The following is an 11,146-nucleotide window of genomic DNA, read 5'->3' as shown; positions in this document are numbered from 1 at the left end:
TTATTTAGTGTTGAAGTTTCTATACTTTATCTGGTTAGTGCCTGGGTGGACATATTGAATATTGTTCTTCTCATCCTGTAGATTCTTTTTGGTTATAGAACTTAGTTGATGTGTATGTGAGTAAAATTTTTCACAAGGTCTTATTTGTATATAATATACTCTGCTCTTTGTGTATTGTTTCCTTCCTTTGATTTGCATATACTCATTCATATTCATTGTGTTTTATATAATTAGTTACTATCAATAAATGTCTCTTATCATTCCATCTCATCAAGTCCACAATGTACCTTACCTACTTCTTCACCTTTACCACCACAATCTCTCCACTAATTTCTGCAGTCCTAATGCTTTCCCCCATTATTCTTTTTGTCCTTCTTTTCCTTTCCCCCTCCTTTTTTCACCAGTATACACACACACTCACATACACACATATAATTTCTGTTTGCTAATTGCAATAGCCTTAGTAGCTTTACATAGATTCTTCCCACGTTGATCCTCCCTTGTTCAGGTCCTTCATAAGAAGTAATGTTGATGGTCTGTTCATTCTATTTGTTTTACCATCTCCCCTTCTCCCTCCTCAGTTACTCTCCTATTTTCACAGTAGTGGTGTCACACAGTATTTGGCCCTTTTCAAATGAGTTATTTCAGTCAGCATAATGCCCTCTAGGATCTCCCATGGTATGTATTATTTTATGATTCCTTCATTGTTCTTACTTCTGCACAGTATTCCACTTTGTGAATGTACTTTTATTTCCTGATGAGTATTTGGGCTGTTTCCATCTCCTTGCCATGGTCCATAATGCTGTGATGAAAATAAGTGTAAATAACTCTTTTCATATATAAATTCTGATTTTCTTGGTCCTAGTAGTCCTAGTCGTGGTTTGGCTGGGTTATGTAGATTTCTATGTTTATTCTTTGAGGAAATGCCAGAATGCATTCCATAGTTGTTTCATCAGTCTTTCCACATCCTCATCACCCTCTAGTGTTTGCTATACTATTAAGCTTTGCTATTGCTTTCCTCTCCAGAGTGCTGAAGGGCAACAAAGTCAATAATGATAAGAATGTGTGCTCAGATCTTTGCAATTACTTGCTGTACATCAGAGCTGGAGAACGATTAAGGAAGACAGAAGAAGAATCTATGCCTTTGAGCTGTGGCAGTGGAGAACAATATTAAACAAACCATAGACTGCCAAAATAACAAACAGATCTGTTCAAGAGAGGATGAAAACATGTTGTTCCTCGGAGGCAAGGATTTTGAAGTTGCTTCTCACATATTTTGGTCACGTTTCCAAGAGGAATCCATCCTTGAAGAAGGGCATTCTACGTGGAAGGATAGCACGGGAGATGAAGACTCTAGATGAGATTAATTGACACAGTGCCTGTTGTAGTGGTAATAGGTATATCAGGGACAGTAAGATTGGCTTAGGATAGGTAGGGTTCAGAGCTATTGTTCATAGAGTTGCTATACAGTTGACTAGAGAGTATGTGACAACAATATTATTGCTAAAGTGAGATGGGAATCTCACTTTTTCAATCTATGTTGTTCGGATTTATTATTATTTTTGGACATTTTCTCATATTTTTGTTAGTCATCCTAATATCCTCTTTGGCTGAGAGTCTTTTAAAGTTTTTTGCTCATTTTATAATTGAGTTATCAGTAATTTTCTTTGAAGCCACTGTGGCATGCTATAAATTTTAGTTATAAGTCTATTGTCTGAAATGTTGTTGGCAAATATTTTCCCCCAAATTAGTGGTAATCCTTTTCACCCTAAGGAAAATTGTTTTGATGCACACAGAAGTGTAGTTTTTTTATTAACATGCATTCATTCACATCCTTTGTGTTCCATTCACATACATTGTATGTGAATGAGATTTCTGCTGTCACTTCAGAATCCAGAGAGCACTGTGCCAAGTGAACTAACTCAGACTCATAAGGACAAACACTGCATAGGATCATTACTGTAAAACAGAAGAAAAATTTGTAAGATGTGAATAAATGTCCACAACAGGATATGGAGACATGTAGGTGGAGATGGAGGAGGTGAGGAAATCACGAAGATAACAGAATTTGGTAAGCAAAAGGGGGCAGTGAAGGAATTAGGAAAGATTCAATGAGGACCTGAAAGTGGGTGTTGTAGTAGCCCTAGATCAATGGTACTTAATTTTATAAAACATAATGTATATGAGTGATTACTTAAAGCACTATTAGAATGTAAGAATTCATGAAACATGAAGTACATGAATGGTACACAATATAATAAAAATTTTATGCAAAGCAAGAGAAAATGAAATTGAAGTAGAGAGAAAATAATGATGAATGGATAAAGAAACTGATATATCAACACAGTGGAATGCTATGAAGCACTGAGGAACAATGAAGTATTTGTAAAATAAAACAGAACATGGAGAATCTAGAGAGCATTGTTGTTGTTGATTGCCTTTGATCAAGCATGACTCATAATGACCCTATGAACAGAAGGCCTGAAACTTTTCTATAACTATTGACATTTACTAAAGTTTATAGTGTTTCTGGAGGTATGTGGTTTAGGAAGTGGATGCCACTCCATATGTTGAGTAAAATAATTTGGTCTCAAAACCCCCCATAAATACTGCACTGAGACCACTACGGTGAAAGCACGGGAGAGACTAAACTGTAGTGGCAGGAGAAGAACAGAAAGAGAAAGTGTAGATGAAGAACATTATAGGATCAAGACAAGGAAGGATGAATCTGGGAAGAATAGAAATAAGGGCTATAAGCTATTGTAATTAACAAATAAGAACAAGACATTTATAATAGTTCTAAGGAGAAGGGGAGGAGAGGTGTGAAAGAAGAAGAGATTAGTAGGAAAGCATAGCTTAAAAGGTGGATGGTGGTGTGAAGGAATAGACAAGGTGCGATGGGAATGTGATGAGATGAAGTTTTGTTGTTGTTGTTGACTATCTTAGATTGGGAAATGACCCATAGTTGACCTTCCAGTGGGTTTTTAGAGGCAGTTAATTGCACTGGAGGTGATTGCCCATCATTCTCCTGCAGAACAGCTGCCTGACTTGATTTTCATGTCTTCGAGATTGCAGCACAGCTTCTTGCGAATAAGGCCAAAAGTCATAGGTCAATAATTAATATATAAATAGCAATGTACAGAAATGTTTGAACAAAATGTACATGGGCAAAACAAGGCATGTGAATGATTGTGTGGAAGTGAATAATTGCATAAATCACACTGTATAGAAAAACAAAAGGGAAGTGTGAGTGTAAAGGAAATAAGAAGAGCAGAAGAAAAGGACAGAAATTACTAGGACAGCATGGAGTACTAGGCAGATGGCAGGTGTGGGAGAACGGGTATGATGTAGTGGGAAGTTGAGGAAATAGAGTGATGAAAGGCATAGGTCAATAGTAATCAATAAAATGAAACATAATGCATGTGAATAATTCTTTAAAACACAAGTTATAGAAAATGCATAGAACACAGTGAATGTGAAGGATTGTATAAAACAAAATGCACAAGGAAACGCAATGTATATTAATAATTTTATGCAAAACAGTAAAGGTATTTTAAATATCGAATTATCAAGAAGAGAGAACGAGAAAGAGGGAGGGAGAAGGGGAAGTGTTGTTGGTGCTGCGTACTGTAGAGTCAAAATCCACTCATAGCTGACTCTTTTCAGAGGCAGTGAATTCCATGAGAGAAGATTGCCCTTCTCTTTCACAGGGCAACAGGTGGAAATTAATCAAATGTCTTTGTGTTGTTAACACAACTCCTTGTTACTAAGTCACCAGAGCTCCCTATGAAAATATTTCCTGGGGAAACTTTCAGATGGAGAATGTCCAGATCACAGGACACCAGCACTTAACCCACATCTGCACCTGCTTGTGGATCTAATTGCTGTGCACTCAGCTCCCACAGAGAGGTTTCTGCCTGAGTTCATGCTGACTTTTCCTAACTGTGCACAGTAACACATGGCTGTGCCCTCTGTTCTCAAATTGTTCATCTGCAGATACAGCATGTTCTTGGTGTTGTCTCTGGAGATGGTGAATCGGCCCTTCACGGAGTCTGCGTAGTATTTGTTACTACCATAGTAATAAATAAGTGAGACCCACTACAGCCCTTTCCCTGGAGCTTGAGGAACCCGGTGCATGCCATAGTTACTGAAGGTGAACCCAGAGGCTGCACAGGAGAGCCTTAGAGAACCCCAGACTGCCTCAGGTCTCCCCCAGACTCCAGCAGTTTCACTTCACACTGGGCACCTGCAAACACAATGAAATTCTGGTTAGGAAAACCATTACACAATGTCCATTATTTCAATCAGGCCCAATCACACGCACTTATTCTCTACAAAATTACCTTTTAAAATAGCAACCAGGAAAATCCACTTAAGGGGAGACATTTTGACTCCTCTGCGTTCAGCCCTGGTTCCTGAGTGAGGACACCTGAGATCTGGGGGCTTCTCTCCCAGAGCTACATGGTTGAGGCCGGGCTGGTTTTCATCAGCTGGAGAAAGAGCCCTATTTGTGTATGCTCCTCCTGTATATTATCAAGATGTGGAGTGGCACGACTCTGTGTGACCATATCCCAGAGCAGACAGGAGTGGCCTAAGGCCGTTTGGAGGCCTGGACATAGCATTCCAGAAAGAAAAAAAATTCTTATTTTTAAATGTTTTACTACGCTTAGGGTGACAGATTACAGAGCAAATTTATTTTCTAAACAATATATTTTATACATTTTGTTTTGTGACATTAATTAAAATCCCCCCATGTGTAGGGAGATCTGACGGCCTAGTGGCTAGAACCTATGCTGCAATCCCCAATGCAAACCTGCCAGCTGCTCCAGGGGAGAAGGATGGACAATCTTCTCCCATGCAATTAACTGCTTCTCAAAACTCACTGGAGGGTCAGCTATGGGTTGGTTCTAACTCGACAGTACACAACAACAACATGTAACCGCACACTTCACACTTTCTTCCTGTGATTCTGGATTCTGTTCATCATTTCTTCTCTCTTTCTGGCTTCTGAGCTTTGTATCTCAGAAAGTTCCTGCCTTTTGATCTTGCGTGGTTGATTATTCTAAGAGTAATTACTTTCTTGATATTCTTGTTTCGCTGAAAGTGAAGCGACAGGGTGAGTTCAATTGTAGGTAGAAAGGATTACAATGGGGCTTTGGATATCCATGACCCACCTGTGTATCTATCAGGCAAGTAAGTCTGGCCACTGTTGTGATTTTGAGTTTTGTTCCACTTTGTTTTACACTCTATCCAGTATATTATAAGGTTATCCCATTCATAGTGGTTAGCAGTGGTGGACAGGTGCCATATATTTGTTCTGTCCTCAGGATCATAGAACATAGTTTAATTATTGTGTGTTCCATTCCTATTATGGATTGTTTCATTGCAACGAATATTTCTTCACCATTCTGTTTTGTTTTAGACAGGTAAAAGCTATTAATCACATCTTAGATAATCACTATCAAGTTTCTAAGATCCTTGTTAACATCTACCAGCGTGAGAACTAGAAAATCTTCAGAGACTATATACCTGAAGACTTGGTACCAGAGGCTCATTCACTTAAGATGTCTGGTTGTAGGGAAGAATTTCACATTAGGCTGCCATCTAGTGGCTCCACTATTTATATGCATATAGATTGAACATCTACAAATACGCAGGTAGAAATACTGACAACCAAACATAGGTAGGATGATGAGTTTAATACCTTTCACCTACCCAAATTGCTCATCTTCCTATCGGCTTTTGTAGGTGTTTGTAATTATTGATGACATAGAATCTTGCCTGTACCCTTTGTGCAACTCTGTCAGTTTTCCCCACCTTCTTTTTTTGTAATGGTGTAATTCTCCTTTCAAGTCATCTAAATTAATAAGTGTTTATTATCTAACTAAGGAACACTGGTTGCATTATGTGCAACACATTGACATGGTAACTGAAATGTTGGAGATAAGAATTCACTGGTATAAAGATGAGGCTCTTTCCTCTTGCAAAATTTACAGCCTTCGAAACCCAAGAGAGAATCAGGAGTTGTAATCAATTTCAGGGAAGTGGATCGTTATCTAATTAAGCTTTTCTATCCTCTTTCTCCCTGTCCTCATATCCCTGGAAACCATCAAAGAATATTTCCTTCTGTTTGTAAACATTTCCTTATTTTATCATTATTGTCGACTCATGTCCTTTTGTGATGATTGAACTAAATAAATATATTTTCCCTAGATTAATCCACGTTGTGGGTGTTTTGCAGTTCTTTAATTATTATTTTTAAATACTGTGTAGTGTTCTGTGGGCAATCTCCTATGTGATTAATTGCTTCTAAAAACCACTGTAAAGTCTGCGATTTGTTGGTTTACAGAACAACAACAACAACAACAGTGCTCTATTAGGATCACTGGTCACCTAATGGTGAGAAGCTGAGCTGAAATCTCAAAGACATGTGGTTCAAATATACCAGCTGTATGCAGGAGAAAGATGGGAAATCTCTGCCAATGTTATTTATTGCTTCTGAAAATCCATTGGAGAGTCAGCTATAGATCAATTTTGACTTGACAGCACATTACAACAGCAGCAAGAATGGTATTTTGGTGGCCTAGTGGCAAGAAACAATGCAACAATCCCAAAGGCACACAGTTTGAGTCCACCAGCTGCTCCACAGGAGAAAGATGGGCAATTTCTTCCTGTGCAATTAACTGCTTCTGAAATCTGGCCAGAGGGTCAACTATGAGTTGGTTCTGATTCTATGGTACACAAAAACAACAATGTATGTCTTAGTTGTCTATCTATTTGTCCATTGATGGACACTACTTTTGTTAGGCTAATATATATATGATATATATGATGTTATAAATATGAAGTACTTGAGTTATCTGCTCATGTCTTTTGGAAGCAAAGATGGCCAAGCTTCAGTCTCATACTTTGGACATGTAGCTAGATGAGGCAATTCCTTGAAAATGGACATTGTTCTTGGAAAAATGGAAGATGAGTAAAGGAGATGAAGACCTCCAAGGGGATGCTATGACACTGGCAACTTCACCAACTAGCTTTAGTGTGTCAGAGATGATGAGGATGGCACAGACTTGGACACGTTTAAGATTGGCTGTTTATAAGATCACTATGAGTCATATTTGATGGCACCTAACAACAAGATCTTTGAATAAAATTATTTTTCTAATAGTGGCATAGCACTGGCCTGTTCATTTGCTGTACAGAGGTAACTCACGGTTGCTGTGATGCTAAGCACTGTGACACTGATGGGTCAAATGTGATAATGGTTATCCATGGTGGACAGTGTTTGGTGGAGATCCCTAATTAAAACAAGCCTGGAAGCAGGAGTTGTGATCCACTTCCAAAATAGCTTGCCTCCAGAAACTCTATGAACTTGGAGAAATGATGAAAGTTATCCAAGTGTTCTCATTTTTTTGTTTATAGGGTCACTATGAATCTTCTATGACCCAACGGCACTTAACAACAACAACAAACATAAATAGAGATCATTTCATATAGCTCTTTACAGCTCTGATTTACTGTTTCATTCCTTTGTCACTGTGTCTGGATCAAACTTTCTGATTACCAGGGCTGTAGATGATGTATTTAAAAAAATGGAATCTTTATTTAAGTCTCATATTCCATCTTAATGTTTTCCACACATTCCAGGAGCAGAAACTTCACAGGCTTCATATTTTTTTCCCTTTAGTTGCTGCTTATGCCTTATTAACAGTCATTGAAGTCTTTTTAGATGGTTGTTTAGCCCTTATTACTTCCTTGGCAGCTCTGATAGCCTCTTCTTATTGAGCCTTTTATAACTTCAGGATTTTGATTCCTCTTGGCCATTGGATCAGCAAGAGATGTGCCAATGATGGCCCTCTGGAATTTGACTGCTTGGAGGATTCTTTTCTTCTGAGTTTCTTGTGATTAGCCCTTTTTGCATTTTCTTATGTAGAGAACAGTCAAATTTATCTGACAATGAATTCTTTTTGGAAATGTATGCCAATTCATATTTTGCATTAAGAAAATTCAATACCTTCCTCTTGATCCGGGCATACTCATGTCCAGGGAAGATCTTATGCCCCCTAAAACTGTACAGTTCAATCTTCATGGCTGCAATTTCAAGGGAAGAGATAATATTGTGAAGAAAACGAGTATTACGGGAAGAGCTGTGGTTATGTCTTGAACTGAGAGAATATGTGCCTTCTACTCTGCTGTTACTTTTCAGTAAAGCTTTGCTTATTTGTAGTTCCTTTCATTTTCATCTAAAGATTGTTCTACCCGTGAAAGCAAGATCTTGCTGATTTTGTTCTGTTGTTATTATGTGCCATTGAGTCAACTCCAAGTTATAGAGAATTTATGCACAATAGCTCTGAACCCTGCTATATTTTAGCCAAACTCACTGTATCTGAAAAACCTACCCACATCACCTCAGTTATTGTATCAATTAATCTCCTCCAGGGTCTTCCTCTCCTGCATAGTTTCTCAATCCTTTCACAAATGATATCCTTATCCAAAGACTAGCTTGTCCTAGCTACATGCTCAAATTATGTGAGATTGTTGTTGTTGTTTTTGTTATGTGAGAAGGAACTTCAAAATCCTAGCTTCCAAAGAGAAACTTGATTTCACCCTACCTAAGGTGTACATATTAGTTTATTTGGTACATCATGGTATTTTCAATACTCTTCTCCAGCACAACAACTCAAAGGCATCAATTCTTCTTCAGTCATGTTGGTTATCATACAGCTTTCTGATGCATAGCAAGTAATTGGGAAGGCCATGGCCTGCATCAGGTACACCTTAGTCTCTAGACTTACATCATTGCTCTTCAGTACTTTGGAGAGATCCCTGGGAGCAGATTTTCCTAGTGCGATTCATATTTTGGTATTTTTTAATGTTTACTTGTGCTTTCTTGACTTAATTATAACCTAGGCAAAACCTACATATAAACCAAGACGTAGTTATCCTAACAAAACAAGGAAATATTGTATAGTTTAAAATCAAGAAAAGTAAGGTGTACTTCAGGCTTGCATCCTTTCCCATACCTATTCAATGCACATGCTAAGCAAATTTGAGAAGCTGAATTCCATGAAAGTGTACATGGCATCAAGATAACATAATCAACATCTTATGTTATGGAGAAGATACAACTTTGCACTGAAAAAGGTGTGAAGAATTACTAAAGGACAACTTTGCAGGCATAGTAAAGAATGAGAGAATATATATTCAAGAAGCTGAGTGAATACTATATAGAATAGACTCCAGAAAAAAAAACACACAACAAAAACAAAGGCATACCATAGTTAAATTTGCCAGAACCAAAGATAAGGAGGTAATCCTGAAAGCAGTGAGGGATAAACAAAGAGTAACCTATAAGGGAGAGTAGATGAGATAAAGTGCCAATTTCTCAGCAGAAACCATGCGAGTAATAAGACAGTGGAAGGTCATATAGCAAACACTCAAAGAACACAACTGTCAACCAAGAATACTGTACCCAGCCAAATTATCCATCAAATATGAAGGAGATGTCAAGATATTCCCAGAGAAAGAGAACCTAAAGAAGTTTGTAAAAACAAGACCAGTGTTGCAGGAAACACTGAGAGATGTCCTTCTTACAGAGATATCACAGAAAGTAACATGGACCAAAGTAACTAGCAATAACACTAAAAAGAACTCCAAAAAATGATAGAAATTAAACCCTGCTTTTTAATAATTACACTGGATGTGAAAGGTTTTAATGTACCACTGAAGAGGAGTAGCAGATTGGATAAAAACCCAAAAAAACCATCAGTTTGCTGTCTACAAGAGACACACCTGAAAATGAAGATGAAGAAAGACTATAAATAGAAGGATGGGGGGAAATATACCAAGCAAATGGCAACCAGAACAAAGCAGAAGTACTGATATTAATCTCTATTTAAATAAATTTCAGTGCAAAAATCATCACAACAGACAAGGGAGATCACTACATAATGCTTAAGGGATCAATGGAACAAGAGGACATAACAATAATAAGTATCTATGCACCAAATGAAAGACCTGCAAAATATATAAAACAAACGTTAACAAAACTGAAAAAGGAAATAGACAACACCACTATAGTAATTTGAGATGTGAGTACACCCCTCTCAAGAAAAGATAGAACTACCAGAAAAAAACTCAACAAAGATGTTCAAGAATTAAACCACACATTAAACCAACTCAACCTCGTCGATAGGCTAATTCATACACACACAAAAAACAAGACAAAACATGACAAAACAACACCAAAAAAAACCCCACCGTAGAATACCTTCTTCCCCCATTGTGTGTGGAACATTCTCCAGAATAGATCACATTTTAGGTCACAAGGCAAGCATCAATAAATTTAAAAGTACAGAAATAATGCCAAGCATTTTCTCATACCACATTACTACAAAATTAGAAAATAATATCAAGAGGATAAAGGAGGGAAAAAAACCCCACACATTTGGAAGCAGAACAACACCTTGCTTGACATTAATGGGTACTAGAAGAAATAAAAAATGAAATTAAAGTTTCTTGAGACAAATGACAATGAAAACACCACATACCAAAACCTCTCAGAAACAGCCAAAGTAGTAATCAGAGGTAAATTTATAGCAATAAGAAAACAAACCAAAAAGCATGAAAAAATGACCATTGACTCTCTGATCCATCTCCAACAAATTGAAAAAGAACAGCAGGAAATTTGATACCCTCGAAAAAACCTGAAATTCTAAAAATTAGAGCAGAAATAAATGAAATGGAAAAACAATTGAAACTATCAACGAAACAAGGAGTTGGTTCTTTGAAAAAGTTAATTAAATCAATAAACCACTAGAAAAACTAAGAAGAGAAAGACACAAATAATCCAAATAAGAGATGAAATGGGCAATGGCACAACAGACCAACTAAAATAAAAAAGCTAACATTGGAATACTACGACAAATTTTATTCAAAAAAATATGAAAACCTAGCGGAAATGGACAAATATTTAGAAATTCACAACCTAAACTGTCACAAACCGAAACTGAACACCCGAACAGACCCATTACAAAAGAAGAAATTGAAAAGGTAATAAAACATGCTTTCGGCAGAATGTTAAATGATCCCGGAAGTATTAAAAGAAAATGGAAGGAATATACTGAGTCACTGTATCGAAAGGAAT

At 37.3% G+C, this 11,146-nt stretch overlaps 1 pseudogene; it reads right to left on the bottom strand.

Annotated features, from left to right (window-relative positions):
- Window positions 1–3,831: 3,831 nt before the first annotated feature.
- LOC102854117 overlaps window positions 3,832–11,146 on the bottom strand; it is a 21,310-nt pseudogene continuing 13,995 nt past the window's right edge.

Source organism: Elephantulus edwardii, unplaced genomic scaffold (genome assembly GCF_000299155.1).
Source record: "Elephantulus edwardii isolate Elephantulus edwardi_28Jun2011 unplaced genomic scaffold, EleEdw1.0 scaffold00325, whole genome shotgun sequence".
NCBI classification, from domain to species: Eukaryota; Metazoa; Chordata; class Mammalia; order Macroscelidea; family Macroscelididae; genus Elephantulus; species Elephantulus edwardii.
Note: the sequence above shows the minus strand (reverse complement) of the source record. Positions and strands in the feature narration are given on the sequence as shown.